Raw genomic sequence first — 22,184 nt, 5'->3', positions numbered from 1 at the left:
CTGAGGAGACAAATTTGCATAATCTCCATTCCACTGTCTGAGCATGCTCAGTTGTAGAAGCCTGAGATGAAAACGAGCAAACTGAATGATGTCCATTGCCGCCACCATCAATCCAATTACCTCCATGCACTGAGCCACTGATGGCCGAGGATTGGACTGAAGGGCTCGGCATGTGTTCAGAATCTTTAACTTTCTGACTTCCGTCAAGAAGATTTTCATGGATATAGAGTCTATTAGCGTTCCCAGGAAAGGAACCCTTGTCTGTGGAATTAGTTAACTTTTTTTCTAGATTCACCTTCCACCCGTGAGTCCTTAGAAAGGACAGAACCATGTCGGTATGAGACTTTGTCAGTTGATAAGACGCCTGGATCAGAATATCGTCCAGATAAGGCACCACTGCAATGCCCCGCGGTCTGAGAACCGCTAGCAGAGACCCTAGAACCTTCGTGAAGATCCTGGGTGCCATGGCCAGCCCGAAGGAAAGAGCCACAAACTGAAAATGTTTGTCCAGGAAGGCAAACCTTAGGAACTGGCGATGATCTTTGTGGATAGGAATATGAAGATATGCATCCTTTAAGTCCACGGTAGTCATATATTGACCCTCCTGGATCAATGGAAGAATTGTCCGAATAGTCTCCAACTTGTTTAGACTTTTGAGAGCTAAAATGGTTCGGCACATTCCCTCTTTTTTTGGGAACCACGAAAAGGTTTGAGTAAAACCCCTGCCCCTGTTTTGGAACGGGACAAATTACTCCCATAGTGAAGAGGTCTTTTACACAACGTAAGAACGCCTCTCTTTTTATCTGGTCTACAGACAATCGTGAAAGAAGAAACCTTCCCCTTGGGAAGGAATTTTTTAACTCCAATTGATACCCTTGAGACACGATTTCTAGTGTCCAAGGATCCTGAACGTCTCTTATCCAAGCCTGGACAAAGAGAGAAAGTCTGCCCCCTACTAGATCCGGTCCCGGATCGGGGGCTGCCCCTTCATGCTGTCTTGGGAGCAGCAGCGGACTTCTTGGATTGTTTACCCTTGTTCAAAGTCTGGTTGGGTCTCCAGAAGGCCTCGGCTTGTGCAAAATTCCCTTCCTGCTTAGCGGAAGATGAAGAGGGAACTCCCTTGAAAATTCTAAAGGAACGAAAATTACTCTGTCTACCCCTCTGCTTAGATGTTTTATCCTGAGGTAGGAGGTGACCCTTATCTCCCGTAATAATAGAAATGATCTCTTTCAAGTCCGGCCCGAATAGGGTCTTCCCCTTGAAAGGAATAGCCAAAAGTTTGGATTTAGAGGACACATCCGCAGACCAAGATTTTAACCATAAGGCTCTGCGTGCTAGAATGGAAAATCCTGCATTCTTAGCCACCAATTTGGCGATCTGAATGGCGGCATCCGTAACAAAAGAATTAGCCAGCTTAAGGGCCTTAATTCTATCCATTATTTCCTCTAAAGAAGTCTCAGTCTTAAGAGACTCTTCTAAGGCGTCAAACCAAAAGGCAGCCTCAGTTGTGACTGGTACAATGCAGGCCGTCTGTTGTAATAGAAACTCCTGATTAATAAATTGCTTTTTTAGAAGACCCTCCAACTTTTTATCCATAGGGTCTTTGAAAGCACAACTGTCCTCAATAGGGATAGTTGTACACTTAGCCAGGGTAGAAATAGCTCCCTCCACCTTAGGAGTCGTTTGCCAAGAGTCCCGAACGGTGTCAGGTATAGGGTACATTTTCTTAAAAATAGGGGAAGGAGAGAACGGGATACCCGGTCTTTCCCATTCCTTAGTAATAATTTCCGAAATTCTCTTAGGAACTGGAAAAACGTCAGAATAAGATGGGACTTCTAAATACTTATCCATCTTCCACAATTTTTCTGGAGGGACCACAATAGAGTCACAGTCGTCCAGAGTCATCAAAACCTCCCGTAGCAACAGACGGAGGTGTTCCAAGGACATGACGTCCGAATCTGTCTGAGGTAATGGACTTCCTGAGTCAGACAGTTCCCCCTCAGAGAGGGCCTCCCTTCCCCCCAAATCAGATCCCTGGGAGGGTACATCGGAGATAGCCTATTGAAGGAAATTATGAAAAAAATGCGCTATACAAGATCTGGGCTACACATAAAAAACAGGCAATCCCTAAGCCTGATAATGATCAGAGGTGCAAAAAGTGGGTATATATGTGTGCGCCAATATTGTGTGAAACACAAATGGCAATAGATCTTTTTAATAATGGCTTTTTATTTATCTATTTAGGTTCATAAATTTTCTTATTTTTAAATATTTAAAACAAACAGTCCATAAAGTACCGATAATATGAAATTCACATTAAATACCAAAAAGATTTTTTACAATCAATAAATTTATTTGAAATAATAACTTAATTTATACGAAAAAATGTAGGCAAAATACACATGAACAATGTTAAAATCTAACTTCTCCCTATTGGTACCAATCTGAGTGCTAAATAAATAACGATATTTCCGGTTAAAATATATATAGTTAGACAATCTAATACTAAGATAAAATTAAAATCTAATACACAATCTAAAAATGTATCTGAAAAGTGTCTAAAAGAAGCCTTAAATGCCTTAAAGTGACCTTGTGCAAGGTAATTTTAAAAAACTTCTCATTAGAAACAGTTCAAATTGTATGCTTATAATTGGACTTAAGCATATGTATATATGTTTAGAGTGATCCTCTCTTGTCTCGGAATCTGAGTTAGCAGTGTTAACAATAAGTCGGCATATGATAGGAAAAGAGAGAGAAAAGTTTTTACTCCAAACTCCAATGTCCGTCTGTGATATTTCTCAGAAACAAATAGCCTTTTTGGGTTATTCCTTTATGAATCGTACTTGTGCTTTAGAAACAATGTCAGAGCAGAAGAAAGTACCTTATTTGAAACTGCTGCAAACCGCTGCAAATGCTCGTCAGTTTAGGGGTAGCGCCAAACACAAAGACCCGTGTCAATCCTAAGACACGCCCACAAGTGCGGGAAGTGACGTTGGCGAGTTGTATCCCGGATTGAAACCTGACTTTCCTTAGCAGCGTCCTCAGCAACGTCCTCAATGTATCATCCGTGTATTGGTAACGCGTTTCAGCTCCTTAGAGCCTTTGTCAAACCATACCGGATGATACTGATGGGGTCCTTTTATATCTGGATGTCCATACTAATTAAATTCATAATTAGTTGATATAGTTGTTCAGTTTGTGTTTGCTGTGCATATCGTTTACTTTGCAATAGAAAAAACATTTTACATTTTAGTGATGTGTTTCTAAGCAAATATATTTAAGAAGTGAGAGCTTATGGAAAGGTTTATAAAAACAAGATACATAATTTTGGATCAATTAACAATTGATTATTCAAAAGTTTAATAATTGATTATTAAATGGTGAAAAACATATCAATTCCTAACGGACCTGAGAGAGTGGTATTATAAAAGATATATTACAGAAGCTGTTTTTATAAATGATATTATAGTTAAAAATATTAAAGATATATATATTTAATATAAACTATTTGATAATTTAAAAGAAAAAAGAGATAATGTAATATAAGCCACTTTGAAAGATAAAAAATAAAAAAAAATTTTGTAAAAGTTTTTTTTATAAAAATTTAGTATGATGGAAGAAACACTGTTATCTTAAAAACATTTATAAAAAATTCATAAAATTTTTTTAAAAAAAATTCTTTGTATAGATTTATTATTTGAAAAAGCTTCCTAATTCGATTTCTAGATTAAGGCCCTGAGGGTGTAATGTATCAAGATTAAAAATCCATTTACTCTCTAGTTGCAGCAGCTTATTGTGTACATCCCCTCCTCTTGTTTGTTTGGGCAGTTTAGCTATCCCCGTATATTGAAAACATTTTAAGTTACCTCCATTACATTGTTTAAAGTGTTTAGGAACCGGTAGGTCCTTATTTCTTTCTTTGTCCATGTTTTCGATAGATAAAATGTGTTCTCTGATTCGTTCCCGTAGGGGTCTTTCCGACTCTCCTACGTATTGCTGACCACATTTGCACTGAATTACATATACCGTATTGGTATCTGTACATCTAATACAATCATGGATTTTAAATTCTTTTTTGTTTGTATTAGAAATAATTGTTTTTCTTTTCTGTGAATGTCTGCATGATTTGCAGATAAAACAAGGAAAAAAACCTTTTATTTCGTTTCCTTTTAAGTCCCTATCGTTATTTCGTTTTTTCTTTATAGTAGTGGGGGCCAACTTGTTTTTCAGGTTATTTGCTCTTCTGTAGATAAAATGGGGTCTTTCATTAATTAGAGGTCCTAGTATTTTGTCTTGTTTTAAAATATGCCAGTGTTTCTTCATAATTTTCTCTGTTAATTTATGATTGGCATTATATTCAGTAATAAATGGTACTTTAATTGTGCTTATTTGTGTATTATCTGGTTCCTTTTGTTTCTTTGTTAGTAGGGTTCTTCTATCTATTTTTTCAATATCTTGTCTTATATCTTCCACAATATTATCTTTATATCCTCTTTCAATAAATTTTTCTTTCAGAATGAGTGACTGAGTTAAATAGTCTTCTTTTTTATTACAATTTTTTCTTACCCTCATCATTTGGCCTTTGGGGATATTGTTTTTCCATAGATAATGGTGACAGCTAGTTGAGTGTATGAAATTGTTGCTGTCAACCGGTTTGAAATACGTTCTGGTATTTAGTATTCCCTGCTCTACATAAATTTGTAAATCTAAGAAATTTAGACATTCTTTACTTATTTCTTTGGTAAATCTGATATTGTGATTATTATTATTCATATTGGTACAAAAATTCTCTAAAGATTCTAGTGTTCCTCTCCAAATGATGATTACATCATCTATGTATCTTTTGAAGAGGACTAGGCTCGCACCCAGTTCCTGGGTGGCTAAAAATTCTTTCTCCCAAAGGCCCATAAAAAGGTTCGCGTAACTGGGTGCGAACCTAGTCCCCATTGCAGTTCCACATGTTTGTAAATAGTAGGAATCACCAAATTGGAAGTAATTGTGATTCAAGATAAAATCTATGCTATCCAAAATAAAATCACCCTGTTCTTTTTTTAATTGTTGAGTCATTATTTAAGAAATGTTTTACCGCCTCTAAGCCTTTAGAATGTTCAATTATAGTATAGAGTGATGTTACATCACAGCTTACTAACCACATTTCATCTGTCCAGATTATATCTTCCAAAAGTTTAATGACTTCTGTTGAGTCTTTTAAATATGAGTCAAGAGATGTCACATATTTTTGCAGGTATCTGTCCACATATTGCGAAAGGTTGGCAGTAACTGAGTCTATGCCGGATATTATTGGTCTACCCGGTGGGTCTGTAAGGGACTTGTGTATCTTAGGCAATATGTAAAAGACAGGGATTCTTGGTGTTTTTTTAAAAAGATAATCATATTCTTTTTCATTTATTACCTCTAAAGTTTTGTATTTCTTTAATAGTGATTTTAATTCCCAAGTATAAAAAGTAGTGGGATTGATTTTGCTCTTTTTATAGGTATTTTCATCTTTAAGTAAATTGTCACATATTCTCGTGTAGTGTGCCTTATCTAAAATTACAATTCCCCCGCCTTTATCTGCGCTTTTGAAAATTATTTCATTATTGTTTTCTAATTCTCTGATAAGGTTTTCTTGTTTCTTTGATAGATTGTGTTTTACTTTATTGATTTTCTTTTCGGGTATATTTTTTATGTCATTTATAATTAATTTTTCAAAAGTTTCTAAAATAGGCCCCTTTTCATGTTTGGGGTAAAAGGATGATTTATTCTTTAGGCCAGAGTGTATAAAACCATTAGTATCAGGTAGGATATTTTTAGGTTGCTGAACCTCCCTCTCTAGAGCACTTTTTGCAAAATATCTCTTCAGGGTTAAGGATCTAATGAATTTATTAGCATCTATGTAAGTGTTAAATTTATTGATTTTTGTAGTGGGGGCAAAAGAAAGGCCTTTTAATAGAACGCCTTTTTCTTCTTCTTTTAGAATGTAACTACTTAAATTATAGATGCCATTTTCCTTATTATTACTCACTTCTTTCTTTTGTCTGTTGGCTTTCTGTAAGCCTCTTCCTCGTTTCCCTCTCCTCCTGAGTGGTTTCTCTTTCTTTGACCTGATCTTTGTTCTTTTGGTTCTAACACCGGTTCGTTGTATGTGTTCTGTCCTCTCTCTAAAAAATGATTGGTAGCTGTTGGGGGATTGATATGACTTTGTGTATGTCTTTCTGTTTGTGGTCCATGATTATCTACCCTATCTTGCTCTCTCTCCAAGGGTGCAAACCTATTATATAAGGGGACATTATTTTCTCTTATTCTCTCTGTTCTCTCCATCTTATGATTTCTCCAATCAAAATCCCTATCGTAGTTTCTAGCGTAGTTCCAATTTCCATTCAAATTTCTATTTTCATTATGCCAACTATTATCATCCTGTCTCTGAGGGTTATAGGAATTTCGTCTATATCCTGCATAATATTCCCTTCTTGTACTTTGAGAGGATGGTCTATTTTCTCTATTATTAGGTGTTTTATTATATTGATTACTCCGATAGTGCCTCACAACGTTCCATTCAGGTTTATAATTATTATAATTGTAGTTGGCCCTCATTCTGTTTTCCTGTTGTACTTCTTTTTTATTTTCATTTGTACTTTTCTCAGTGTTTTCTTGTAAATGTTGTGTATTATTTCTAAATCTATTATGACGCCACCTGTGTGTTGTATAGGTATCAGCATAGTTCCCTTCCTCAAAATGTTTGTAATCCTGGTCGTCCCTTTCAAATTTGTCCATTTTTATTTTCAGGAGATAACTTTTTAGCTCTTCCATATTGTCTTTAATTCTTTTCTCACTGTCTTTATACTCTGAGTCTTTAAAATCGCTTAGTTTTAATTCTATCTCATTTATTTCGTTTCCTAAACTTATTAGGGTATCACCCCTGTGTTCTTTGATTAATTTCATTAGTTTCATGGAGGCATCCTCCAAAATTTCCCTCCATTTTCTTTTAAATTCCTCATCTTCAACCTTAAAAGAGCATTCCTTTTTTTATTCTGAGACCTCTGGGTACTCTTTTAACTTCCAAATATTTTTCTAGAAATAGATACTCAGTTCTACATTTAAGTTCAGTTGTTAGTTTCTTTTCTAGAAGTTTCATTAGGTCATCTAATGTTTCTTTTTTATTCTCTAAAGTTTTCAGAAATTGTCTTATCTTTATTTATTAAGGATCGTAAATCATCGTACATACTAGATCTTAATTCAAAAATACTTGTTTTGTTTGCCATTATTATACTTGCTGCAAAGTTTTTCACTTGGGATTATTTAAGACAGTTTATTGAATGAAATTATGAAAAAAATGCGCTATACAAGATCTGGGCTACACATAAAAAACAGGCAATCCCTAAGCCTGATAAGAAAACCTTATCAGAGAATTAGAAAACAATAATGAAATAATTTTCAAAAGCGCAGATAAAGGCGGGGGAATTGTAATTTTAGATAAGGCACACTACACGAGAATATGTGACAATTTACTTAAAGATGAAAATACCTATAAAAAGAGCAAAATCAATCCCACTACTTTTTATACTTGGGAATTAAAATCACTATTAAAGAAATACAAAACTTTAGAGGTAATAAATGAAAAAGAATATGATTATCTTTTTAAAAAAACACCAAGAATCCCTGTCTTTTACATATTGCCTAAGATACACAAGTCCCTTACAGACCCACCGGGTAGACCAATAATATCCGGCATAGACTCAGTTACCGCCAACCTTTCGCAATATGTGGACAGATACCTGCAAAAAACATAATTTATGTAAGAACTTACCTGATAAATTCATTTCTTTCATATTAGCAAGAGTCCATGAGCTAGTGACGTATGGGATATACATTCCTACCAGGAGGGGCAAAGTTTCCCAAACCTTAAAATGCCTATAAATACACCCCTCACCACACCCACAATTCAGTTTAACGAATAGCCAAGAAGTGGGGTGATAAGAAAAAAGTGCGAAAGCATATAAAATAAGGAATTGGAATAATTGTGCTTTATACAAAAAAATCATAACCACCACAAAAAGGGCGGGCCTCATGGACTCTTGCTAATATGAAAGAAATGAATTTATCAGGTAAGTTCTTACATAAATTATGTTTTCTTTCATGTAATTAGCAAGAGTCCATGAGCTAGTGACGTATGGGATAATGACTACCCAAGATGTGGATCTTTCCACACAAGAGTCACTAGAGAGGGAGGGATAAAATAAAGACAGCCAATTCCTGCTGAAAATAATCCACACCCAAAATAAAGTTTAATGAAAAACATAAGCAGAAGATTCAAACTGAAACCGCTGCCTGAAGTACTTTTCTACCAAAAACTGCTTCAGAAGAAGAAAATACAACAAAATGGTAGAATTTGGTAAAAGTATGCAAAGAGGACCAAGTTGCCGCTTTGCAAATCTGATCAACCGAAGCTTCATTCCTAAACGCCCAGGAAGTAGAAACTGACCTAGTAGAATGAGCTGTAATCCTATGAGGCGGAGTCTTACCCGACTCAACATAGGCAAGATGAATTAAAGATTTCAACCAAGATGCCAAAGAAATGGCAGAAGTTTTCTGGCCTTTCTAAAACCGGAAAAGATAACAAATAAACTAGAAGTCTTTCGGAAAGACTTAGTAGCTTCAACATAATATTTCAAAGCTCTAATAACATCCAAAGAATGCAACGATTTCTCCTTAGAATTCTTAGGATTAGGACATAATGAAGGAACCACAATGTCTCTACTAATGTTGTTGGAATTCACAACTTAGGTAAAAATTCAAAAGAAGTTCGCAACACCGCCTTATCCTGATGAAAAATCAGAAAAGGAGACTCACAAGAAAGAGCAGATAATTCAGAAACTCTTCTGGCAGAAGAGATGGCCAAAAGGAACAAAACTTTCCAAGAAAGTAATTTAATATCCAATGAATGCATAGGTTCAAATGGAGGAGCTTGAAGAGCCCCCAGAACCAAATTCAAACTCCAAGGAGGAGAAATTGACTTAATGACAGGCTTTATACGAACCAAAGCTTGTACAAAACAATGAATATCAGGAAGAATAGCAATCTTTCTGTGAAAAAGAACAGAAAGAGCAGAGATTTGACCTTTCAAGGAACTTGCGGACAAACCCTTATCTAAACCATCCTGAAGAAACTGTAATATTCTCGGTATTCTAAAAGAATGCCAAGAAAAATGATGAGAAAGACACCAAGAAATATAAGTCTTCCAGACTCTATAATATATCTCTCTGGATACAGATTTACGAGCCTGTAACATAGTATTAATCACAGAGTCAAAGAAACCTCTTTGACCAAGAATCAAGCGTTCAATCTCCATACCTTTAAATTTAAGGATTTCAGATCCTGATGGAAAAAAGGACCTTGAGACAAAAGGTCTGGTCTTAACGGAAGAGTCCACGGTTGGCAAGAGGCCATCCGGACAAGATCCGCATACCAAAACCTGTGAGGCCATGCCGGAGCTACCAGCAGAACAAACGAGCATTCCTTCAGAATCTTGGAGATTACTCTTGGAAGAAGAACTAGAGGCGGAAAGATATAGGCAGGATGATACTTCCAAGGAAGTGATAATGCATCCACTGCCTCCGCCTGAGGATCCCGGGATCTGGACAGATACCTGGGAAGATTCTTGTTTAGATGAGAAGCCATCAGATCTATTTCTGGAAGTTCCCACATTTGAACAATCTGAAGAAATACCTCTGGGTGAAGAGACCATTTGCCCGGATGCAACGTTTGGCGACTGAGATAATCCGCTTTCCAATTGTCCATACCTGGGATATGAACCGCAGAGATTAGACAGGAGCTGGATTCCGCCCAAACCAAAATTCGAGATACTTCTTTCATAGCCAGAGGACTGTGAGTCCCTCCTTGATGATTGATGTATGCCACAGTTGTGACATTGTCTATCTGAAAACAAATGAACAACTCTCTCTTCAGAAGAGGCCAAGACTGAAGAGCTCTGAAAATTGCACGGAGTTCCAAAATATTGATCGGAAATCTCACCTCCTGAGATTCCCAAACCCCTTGTGCCGTCAGAGACCCCCACACAGCTCCCCAACCTGTAAGACTTGCATCTGTTGAGATTATAGTCCAGGTCGGAAGAACAAAGAAGCCCCCTGAACTAAACGATGGTGATCTGTCCACCATGTCAGAGAGTGTCGTAAAATCGGTTTAAAGATATTAATTGAGATATCTTTGAGTAATCCCTGCACCATTGGTTCAGCATACAGAGCTGAAGAGGTCGCATGTGAAAATGAGCAAAGGAGATCGCATCTGATGCGGCAGTCCTAAGACCCAACATTTCCATGCATAAGGCTACCAAAGGGAATGATTGTGACTGAAGGTTTTGACAAGCTGAAATCAATGTTAAACTTCTCTTGTCTGACAAGGACAGAGTCATAGACACTGAATTTATCTAGAAACCTAAAAAGGTTACCCTTGTCTGAGGAATCAATGAACTGATTGGTAAATTGATCCTCCAACCATGAACTTGAAGAAACAACACAAGTCGATTCGTATGAGATTCTTCGAAAATGAGAAGACTGAGCAAGTACCAAGATATCGTCCAAATAAGGAAATACCAAAACCCTATTCTCTGATTACAGAAAGAAGGGCACCGAGAACCTTTGAAAAAAATTCTTGGAACTGAGGCTAGGCCAAACGGTAGAGCCACAAAACTGGTAATGCTTGTCTAAAAAGAGAATCTCAGACACTAAAAGTTATCTGGATGAATCGGAATATGCAGATACACATCCTGTAAATCTATTGTAGACATATAATGCCCTTGCTAAACAAAAGGCAGGATAGTCCTACAGTAACCATCTTGAATGTTGGTATCCTAACATAACGATTCAATAATGATAGATCCGGAACTGGTCTGAAGGAATTGACCTTCTTTGGTACAATGAAGAGATAAAATAAAACCCCAGCCCCTGTTCCAGAACTGGAACTGGCATAAATACTCCAGCCAACTCTAGATCTGAAACACATTTCAGAAATGCTGAGCCTTTGCTGTGTTAACTGGGACACGGGAAAGAAAAGAATCTCTTAGCAGGAGGCCTTAACTTGAAGCCAATTCTGTACCTTTCTGAAACAATGTTTCTGAAACCAGAGATTAAGAACGGAATTAATCCAAATTTCTTTGAAGAAAACGTAATCTGGCCCATACCAGCTGAGCTGGAATAAGGGCCGCACCTTCATAGGTATTTAGGAGCTGGCTATAGGTTTCTATAAGGCTTGGATATATTCCAAACTGGAAATAGTTTCTAAACTGATACCGCTCCTGAGGATGAAGGATCAGGCTTTTGTTCCTTGTTGTGAGGAAAGGAACGAAAATGAATATTTACCCTGGAAAGAAAGGGAAAGCAAAGTTGACTTAGAAGACATGTCAGCATTCCAAGTTTAATCCATAAAGCTTTTCTAGCTAAAATAGCTAGAGACATATACCTGACATCAACTCTAATGATATCAAAAGATGGTATCACCAATAAAATTATTAGCATGTTATAGAATAATAATAATGCTATAAAATTATGATCTGTTACTTGTTGCGCTAAAGCTTCTAACCAAAAAGTTGAAGCTGCAGCAACATCCGCTAAAAATAAAGCAGGTCTAAGAAGATTACCTGAACATAAGTAAGCTTTTCTTAGAAAGGATTCAATTTTCTTATCTAAAGGATCCTTAAATGAAGTACTATCTGCCGTAGGAATAGTAGTACATTAGCAGGAGTTGAGACAGCCCCATAACCTTAGGGATTTTTGTCCCAAAAAACTCTAATCTGTCAGATGGCACAGGATATAATTTGCTTAAACGTCTAGAAGGAGTAAATAAATTACCCAAATTATTCCATTCCCTGGAAATTACTTCAGAAATAGCATCAGGGAGATAAAACACTTCTGGAATAACTACAGGAGATTTAAAAACCTTATTTAAACGTTTACATTTAGTATCAAGAGGACCAGAATCCTCTATTTCTAATGCAAATAACACTTCTTTAAGTAAAGAACGAATAAATTCCATCTTGAACAAATACAAAGATTTATCAGCATCAACCTCTGAGACAGAAACCTCTGAACCAGAAGAACCATTATCAGTATCAGAATGATGATGTTAATTTAAAAATTCATCTGAAAAAAGAGAAGTTTTAAAAGACTTTTATGTATACTAGAAGGAGAAATAACAGACATAGCCTTCTTAATGGATTTAAAAAATAAAATCTCTTATGTTATCAGGAACACTCTGAAAATTAGATGTTGACGGAACAGCAACAGGTAATGTAACAGTACTAAAGGAAATTTTATCTGCATTAATAAGTTTGACATGACATGCAATACAAATAACAGCTGGAGAAACAGATACCAAAAGTTTATAGCAGATACACTTAGCTTGGTAGCTCCAGCACTGTGCAGTGATTTTCCTGAAGTATCTTCTGACTCAGTTGCAACGTGGAACATCTTGCAATATGTAAAAGAAAAAAACAACATATAAAGCAAAATTGATCAAATTCCTTAAATGACAGTTTCAGGAATGGGAAAAAAATGCCAGTGAACAAGCTTCTAGCAACCAGAAGCAATAAATGATGAGACTTAAATAATGTGGAGACAAAAATGACGCCCATATTTTTTAGCGCCAAAAAAGACGCCCACATTATTTGGCGCCTAAATGCTTTTGGCGCCAAAAATGACGCCACATCCGGAACGCCGACATTTTTGACGCAAAAAAACGTCAAAAAATGACGCAACTTCCGGCGACACGTATGACGCCGGAAACAGGAAAAAAAATTTTGCGCCAAAAAAGTCTGCGCCAAGAATGACGCAATAAAATGAAGCATTTTCTGCCCCCGCGAGCCTAACAGCCCACAGGGAAAAAGTCAAATTTTTTAAGGTAAGAAAAAATGATTGAAACAAATGCATTTATCCCAAATATGAAACTGACTGTCTGAAAAATAAGGAATGTTGAACATTCTGAGTCAAGGCAAATAAATGTTTGAATACATATATTTAGAACTTTATAAACAAAGTGCCCAACCATAGCTTAGAGTGTCACAGAAAATAAGATTTACTTACCCCAGGACACTCATCTACATGTTTGTAGAAAGCCAAACCAGTACTGAAACGAGAATCAGCAGAGGTAATGGTATATATAAGAGTATATCGTCGATCTGAAAAGGGAGGTAAGAGATGAATCTCTACGACCGATAACAGAGAACCTATGAAATAGACCCCGTAGAAGGAGATCACTGCATTCAAATAGGCAATACTCTCCTCACATCCCTCTGACATTCACTGCACGCTGAGAGGAAAACCGGGCTCCAACTTGCTGCGGAGCGCATATCAACGTAGAATCTAGCACAAACTTACTTCACCACCTCCATCGGAGGCAAAGTTTGTAAAACTGAATTGTGGGTGTGGTGAGGGGTGTATTTATAGGCATTTTAAGGTTTGGGAAACTTTGCCCCTCCTGGTAGGAATGTATATCCCATACGTCACTAGCTCATGGACTCTTGCTAATTACATGAAAGAAATATGTGACATCTCTTGACTCATATTTAAAAGACTCAACAGAAGTCATTAAACTTTTGGAAGATATAATCTGGACAGATGAAATGTGGTTAGTAAGCTGTGATGTAACATCACTCTATACTATAATTGAACATTCTAAAGGCTTAGAGGCGGTAAAACATTTCTTAAATAATGACTCAACAATTAAAAAAAGAACAGGGTGATTTTATTTTGGATAGCATAGATTTTATCTTGAATCACAATTACTTCCAATTTGGTGATTCCTACTATTTACAAACATGTGGAACTGCAATGGGGACTAGGTTCGCACCCAGTTACGCGAACCTTTTTATGGGCCTTTGGGAGAAAGAATTTTTAGCCACCCAGGAACTGGGTGCGAGCCTAGTCCTCTTCAAAAGATACATAGATGATGTAATCATCATTTGGAGAGGAACACTAGAATCTTTAGAGAATTTTTGTACCAATATGAATAATAATAATCACAATATCAGATTTACCAAAGAAATAAGTAAAGAATGTCTAAATTTCTTAGATTTACAAATTTATGTAGAGCAGGGAATACTAAATACCAGAACGTATTTCAAACCGGTTGACAGCAACAATTTCATACACTCAACTAGCTGTCACCATTATCTATGGAAAAACAATATCCCCAAAGGCCAAATGATGAGGGTAAGAAAAAATTGTAATAAAAAAGAAGACTATTTAACTCAGTCACTCATTCTGAAAGAAAAATTTATTGAAAGAGGATATAAAGATAATATTGTGGAAGATATAAGACAAGATATTGAAAAAATAGATAGAAGAACCCTACTAACAAAGAAACAAAAGGAACCAGATAATACACAAATAAGCACAATTAAAGTACCATTTATTACTGAATATAATGCCAATCATAAATTAACAGAGAAAATTATGAAGAAACACTGGCATATTTTAAAACAAGACAAAATACTAGGACCTCTAATTAATGAAAGACCCCATTTTATCTACAGAAGAGCAAATAACCTGAAAAACAAGTTGGCCCCCACTACTATAAAGAAAAAACGAAATAACGATAGGGACTTAAAAGGAAACGAAATAAAAGGTTTTTTTCCTTGTTTTATCTGCAAATCATGCAGACATTCACAGAAAAGAAAAACAATTATTTCTAATACAAACAAAAAAGAATTTAAAATCCATGATTGTATTAGATGTACAGATACCAATACGGTATATGTAATTCAGTGCAAATGTGGTAAGCAATACGTAGGAGAGTCGGAAAGACCCCTACGGGAACGAATCAGAGAACACATTTTATCTATCGAAAACATGGACAAAGAAAGAAATAAGGACCTACCGGTTCCTAAACACTTTAAACAATGTAATGGAGGTAACTTAAAATGTTTTCAATATACGGGGATAGCTAAACTGCCCAAACAAACAAGAGGAGGGGATGTACACAATAAGCTGCTGCAACTAGAGAGTAAATGGATTTTTAATCTTGATACATTACACCCTCAGGGCCTTAATCTAGAAATCGAATTAGGAAGCTTTTTCAAATAATAAATCTATACAAAGAATTTTTTAAAAAAAAATTTTATGAATTTTTTATAAATGTTTTTAAGATAACAGTGTTTCTTCCATCATACTAAATTTTTATAAAAAACTTTTACAAATTTTTTTTTTATTTTTTATCTTTCAAAGTGGCTTATATTACATGATCTCTTTTTTCTTTTAAATTATCAAATAGTTTATATTAAATATATATATCTTTAATATTTTTAACTATAATATCATTTATAAAAACAGCTTCTGTAATATATCTTTTATAATACCACTCTCTCAGGTCCGTTAGGAATTGATAATATGTTTTTCACCATTTAATAATCAATTATTAAACTTTTGAATAATCAATTGTTAATTGATCCAAAATTATGTATCTTGTTTTTATAAACCTTTCCATAAGCTCTCACTTCTTAAATATATTTGCTTAGAAACACATCACTAAAATGTAAAACGCTTTTTCTATTGCAAAGTAAACGATATGCACAGCAAACACAAACTGAACAAATATATCAACTAATTATGAATTTAATTAGTATGGACATCCAGATATAAAAGGACCCCATCAGTATCATCCGGTATGGTTTGACAAAGGCTCTAAGGAGCTGAAACGCGTTACCAATACACGGATGATACATTGAGGACGTTGCTTAGGACGCTGCTAAGGAAAGTCAGGTTTCAATCCGGGATACAACTCGCCAACGTCACTTCCCGCACTTGTGGGCGTGTCTTAGGATTGACACGGGTCTTTGTGTTTGGCACTACCCCTAAACTGACGAGCATTTGCAGCGGTTTGCAGCAGTTTCAAATAAGGTACTTTCTTCTGCTCTGACATTGTTTCTAAAGCACAAGTACGATTCATAAAGGAATAACCCAAAAAGGCTATTTGTTTCTGAGAAATATCACAGACGGACATTGGAGTTTGGAGTAAAAACTTTTCTCTCTCTTTTCCTATCATATGCCGACTTATTGTTAACACTGCTAACTCAGATTCCGAGACAAGAGAGGATCACTCTAAACATATATACATATGCTTAAGTCCAATTATAAGCATACAATTTGATGAACTGTTTCTAATGAGAAGTTTTTTAAAATTACCTTGCACAAGGTCACTTTAAGGCATTTAAGGCTTCTTTTAGACACTTTTCAGATACATTTTTAGATTGTGTATTAGATTTTAATTTTATCTTAGTATTAGATTGTCTAACTATATATATTTTAACCGGAAATATCGTTATTTATTTAGCACTCAGATTGGTACCAATAGGGAGAAGTTAGATTTTAACATTGTTCATGTGTATTTTGCCTAAATTTTTTCGTATAAATTAACAGTTATTATTTCAAATAAATTTATTGATTGTAAAAAATCTTTTTGGTATTTAATGTGAATTTCATATTATCGGTACTTTATGGACTGTTTGTTTTAAATATTTAAAAATAAGAAAATTTATGAACCTAAATAGATAAATAAAAAGCCATTATTAAAAAGATCTATTGCCATTTGTGTTTCACACAATATTGGCGCACACATATATACCCACTTTTTGCACATCGGAGATAGCCATCAAGGCGCCAGAAGTCGCAGGAACCACATGGGTCTCTGACCTGCTGCGTTTGCCCTGTAACACTGGCAACTTAGATAAAACTTCTGTGAGAGTGGATGACATAACTGCAGCCATATCCTGCAAAGTGAAAGACGCAGACGCCGTTGAGGAACATGGCGTCGTTTGAGCGGGTGTTAAAGGCTGTGACGCTTGGGGAGAAAGTAGCGGCATTCCCTGAATCTCATTGGTCTGAGAACATTCTCCAGACATATCTTTATTAGCAAATATTCTCTCTTTACATTGTAAGGCTCTCTCAATACAAGTGTCACAAAGAGTAACAGGGGGTTCCACAATGGCATCTAAACACATGGGACATGTATTTTGCTCAATGTCATCCATGGTAGCAGATGCAGGAGCAAATGTGGTCAAGTCACTTATACACAAAACGAAACAATCAGTGTAAAAGAATAGACAATACTGTATTAAGCAAACAAACAGCTCTGACTGATATATGAGGTAGAGCAAAATTTCACATCCCCTGTACGTTGGCTTTTTTTTAAAATCAAACTGTTATAATTTTGAAAACTATTCAGTCACCTCACCGCAGCTCCGCTGCGGCTCCTACCTGCCCCCGTGATAAGACTGACCACTGCAAGCACGGTGCACCTAAAGGCGCTTGTAAATATCCCTACAAGCAGACTTAGGAGCTGTGAGGAGATGCTGGCCACCAGGACCGCAATATGAAACTGTGCTGTCAAAGCGCGCGAATAACGCTAAGCCCTGCCCATCGTGGGCGTAAACAACCTGTCAAACTGAACCACTAATGTCGCATCAGATAATCTGCCATGTATCGGCCCTAATAATAAAAAATATCCGAAACTGTCCCCAGCGTTAGCCAGCCCGTTTAGTGTAACCACACACTATGTCCCAGCGCTTCAGGCCCCACAATAAATGCCAGAGTGTCTGGTCAGTAGTACAACCCCACATATATTTCCCAGCGCTTCTAGGCCTTGCCAGAGTGTCTGGTGTTGGTCTTGTACTGATATCCCAGTGCTTCTAGGTATCATACTGCTAGAATGTCTGGATATAAATGTTAAAGGGACCCTCCCAGCCCCCAATAAAATAATGTCAGTACAGTTAGTCTGAGGTATTTTTGATGCATCCCAGAATAAAAACTGCACTTACCTTCATGCTGAGGAACAGCATGCATAACTTCACAGTATCAAGAGTTCCACTCTCCCTCCTCCTGGTAGGAATGTATATCCCATATGTCACTAGCTCATGGACTCTTGCCACTTACATGAAAGAAAGGCGTCTGAGGTCCTGTAAAAATAAAAGGGATCTTAGTTACAACCTCTAAGACCACACACAGAAAAATACAGGTCAAACATGGGAGGCGCAGTGGAGACAAAAATCCACCAGTTCCCACAGCTTGAAAAGACTATCAGAAGCTGCTCTGTAATAAAATAGCACACTTTGGCACCATTTGAAAACAAAAAAACTCTTGATTGAAGAATCTAAACTAGCACCTCACTTTACCTCACTCCTATCACTAACACAGACAAAGAGAATGACTGGGTTGGGGGGGTAAGGGAGGAACTATTTATGCAGCTCTGCTGTGGAGCTCTTTGCCTCTTCCTGCTGACCAGGAGGCGATATCCCATAAGTAAGGATGAAATCCATGGACTCGTCATATCTTGTAAAAGAAAACAGTATTTTGCATCCTTGTGAGCCTATTTTGCTCGCGAAAATTTGGAAAACAAAGTCAAATTAGAAGAACTGGAACCCCAGGTAAGAAAAGTCTTCCCAAACATAATTTCCATACTGAAACTGATAGTCTGCAAAAAACATAATTTATGCTTACCTGATAAATTTATTTCTCTTGTAGTGTATCCAGTCCACGGATCATCCATTACTTGTGGGATATTCTCCTTCCCAGCAGGAAGTTGCAAGAGGATCACCCACAGCAGAGCTGCTATATAGCTCCTCCCCTAACTGTCATATCCAGTCATTCGACCGAAAACAAACAGAGAAAGGAGAAACCATAGGGTGCAGTGGTGACTGTAGTTTAATTAAAATTTAGACCTGCCTTAAAAGGACAGGGCGGGCCGTGGACTGGATACACTACAAGAGAAATAAATTTATCAGGTAAGCATAAATTATGTTTTCTCTTGTTAAGTGTATCCAGTCCACGGATCATCCATTACTTATGGGATACCAATACCAAAGCTAAAGTAAACTGATGATGGGAGGGACAAGGCAGGATTAAGCGGAAGGAACCACTGCCTGAAGAACCTTTCTCCCAAAAACAGCCTCCGAAGAAGCAAAAGTATCAAATTTGTAAAATTTGGAAAAAGTGTGAAGCGAAGACCAAGTCGGGGCCTTGCAACTCTGTTCAACAGAGGCCTCATTTTTAAAGGCCCAGGTGGAAGCCACAGCTCTAGTAGAATGAGCTGTAATCCTTTCAGGGGGCTGCTGTCCAGCAGTCTCATAGGCTAGGCGTATTATGCACCGAAGCCAAAAGGAAAGAGAGGTTGCCGAAGCTTTTTGACCTCTCCTCTGTCCAGAGTAAACGACAAACAGGGTAGATGTTTGACGAAAATCTTTAGTAGCTTGTAAGTAAAACTTCAAGGCACGGACTACGTTCAGATTATGTAAAAGACGTTCCTTCTTTGAAGGATTAGGACACAATGATGGAACAACAATCTCTTGATTGATATTCTTGTTAGAAACCACCTTAGGTAAAAACCCAGGTTTGGTACGCAGGACTACCTTATCTGCATGAAAAATCAGATAAGGAGAATCACATTGTAAGGCAGATAGCTCAGAGACTCTCCGAGCCGAGGAAATAGCCATCAAAAACAGAACTTTCCAAGATAAAAGTTTAATATCAATGGAATGAAGGGGTTCCAACGGAACTCCTTGAAGAACTTTAAGAACCAAGTTTAAGCTCCACGGGGGAGCAACAGGTTTAAATACAGGCTTAATTCTAACCAAAGCCTGGCAAAATGCCTGGACGTCTGGAACCTCTGCCAGATGCTTGTGCAAAAGAATAGACAGAGCAGAAATCTGTCCCTTTAAGGAACTAGCTGATAATCCTTTGTCCAAGCCCTCTTGGAGAAAAGACAATATTCTAGGAATCCTAACCTTACTCCATGAGTAATTCTTGGATTCACACCAATAAAGATATTTACTCCATATCTTGTGGTAGATTTTCCTGGTAACAGGCTTTCGTGCCTGCATTAAAGTATCAATGACTGACTCGGAGAAGCCACGCTTTATAGAATCAAGCGTTCAATCTCCATGCAGTCAGTCTCAGAGAAATTAGATTTGGATGATTGAAAGGACCTTGTATCAGAAGGTCCTGTCTTAGAGGCAGAGTCCATGGTGGAAAGGATGACATGTCCACTAGGTCTGCATACCAAGTCCTGCGTGGCCACGCAGGTGCTATCAGAATCACCGATGTTCTCTTCTGTTTGATTTTGGCAATCAGTCGAGGGAGCAGAGGAAACGGTGGAAACACATAAGCCAGGTTGAAGAACCAAGGCGCTGCTAGAGCATCTATCAGCGTCGCTTCTGGGTCCCTGGACCTGGATCCGTAACAAGGAAGCTTGGCGTTCTGGCGAGACGTCATGAGATCCAACTCTGGTTTGCCCCAACGATGAATCAACTGAGCAAACACCTCCGGATGGAGTTCCCACTCCCCCGGATGGAAAGTCTGACGACTTAGAAAATCCGCCTCCCAGTGCTCCACGCCTGGGATATGGATTGCTGACAGGTGGCAAGAGTGGTACTCTGCCCAGTGAATTATATTTGAGACTTCTAACATCGCTAGGGAACTCCTGGTTCCCCCTTGATGGTTGATGTAAGCCACAGTCGTGATGTTGTCCGACTGAAATCTGATGAACCTCAGTGTTGCTAACTGAGGCCAAGCCAGAAGAGCATTGAATATCGCTCTTAACTCCAGAATATTTATTGGAAGGAGTTTCTCCTCCCGAGTCCACGATCCCTGTGCCTTCAGGGAATTCCAGACTGCACCCCAACCTAGAAGGCTGGCATCTGTTGTTACAATTGTCCAATCTGGCCTGCGAAAGGTCATACCCTTGGACAGGTGTACCCGAGACAACCACCAGAGAAGAGAATCTCTGGTCTCTTGATCCAGATTTAGCAGAGGGGACAAATCTGTGTAATCCCCATTCCACTGACTCAGCATGCATAATTGCAGCGGTCTGAGATGAAGGCGCACAAATGGCACTATGTCCATTGCCGCTACCATTAAGCCGATTACCTCCATACACTGAGCTACCGAAGGGCGCGGAATGGAGTGAAGAACACGGCAAGCATTTAGAAGTTTTAATAACCTGGACTCTGTCAGGTAAATTTTCATTTCTACAGAATCTATAAGAGTCCCTAAGAAGGAGACTCTTGTGAGTGGGGATAGAGAACTCTTTTCCTCGTTCACTTTCCACCCGTGCTACCTCAGAAATGCCAGAACTATCTCTGTATGAGACTTGGCAACTTGAAAGCTTGACGTCTGTATCAGGATGTCGTCTAGACACGGAGCCACCGCTATGCCTCTCGGTCTTAGAACCGCCAGAAGTGAGCCCAGAACCTTTGTAAAGATTCTCGGGGCTGTAGCCAACCCGAAGGGAAGAGCTACAAATTGGTAATGCCTGTCTAGAAAGGCAAACCTTAGAAACCGATGATGATCTTTGTGAATCGGTATGTGAAGGTAGGCATCCTTTAAGTCCACTGTGGTCATGTACTGACCTTCTTGAATCATAGGTAGGATGGTCCGAATAGTTTCCATTTTGAAAGATGGAACTCTGAGGAATTTGTTTAAGATCTTTAGATCCAAAATTGGTCTGAAGGTTCCCTCTTTTTTGGGAACCACAAACAGATTTGAATAAAAACCCTGTCCTTGTTCCATCCGCGGAACTGGATGGATCACCCCATAACTAGGAGGTCTTGCACACAGCGTAGGAATGCCTCTTTCTTTATCTGATTTGCAGATAGCCTTGAAAGATGAAATCTCCCTTGTGGAGGGGAAGCTTTGAAGTCCAGAAGATATCCCTGAGATATGATCTCCAACGCCCAGGGATCCTGAACATCTCTTGCCCACGCCTGGGCGAAGAGAGAAAGTCTGCCCCCTACTAGATCCGTCGCCGGATAGGGGGCCGTTCCTTCATGCTGTCTTAGAGGCAGCAGCAGGCTTTCTGGCCTGCTTGCCTTTGTTCCAGGACTGGTTAGGTTTCCAGGCCTGCTTAGATTGAGCAAAAGTTCCCTCTTGTTTTGAAGCGGAGGAAGTTGATGCTGCACCTGCCTTGAAATTTCGAAAGGCACGAAAATTAGACTGTTTGGCCTTTGCTTTGGCCCTGTCCTGAGGAAGGGTGTGACCCTTACCTCCAGTAATGTCAGCAATAATTTCCTTCAAACCAGGCCCGAATAAGGTCTGCCCCTTGAAAGGAATGTTGAGTAATTTAGACTTCGAAGTCACGTCAGCTGACCAGGATTTAAGCCATAGCGCCCTACGCGCTTGGATAGC

This window comes from Bombina bombina, chromosome 1, assembly GCF_027579735.1.
Source record: "Bombina bombina isolate aBomBom1 chromosome 1, aBomBom1.pri, whole genome shotgun sequence".
Classification (NCBI taxonomy): Eukaryota; Metazoa; Chordata; class Amphibia; order Anura; family Bombinatoridae; genus Bombina; species Bombina bombina.
The sequence above is the reverse complement of the archived record's forward strand: the minus strand, read 5'-3'. Positions refer to the sequence as shown.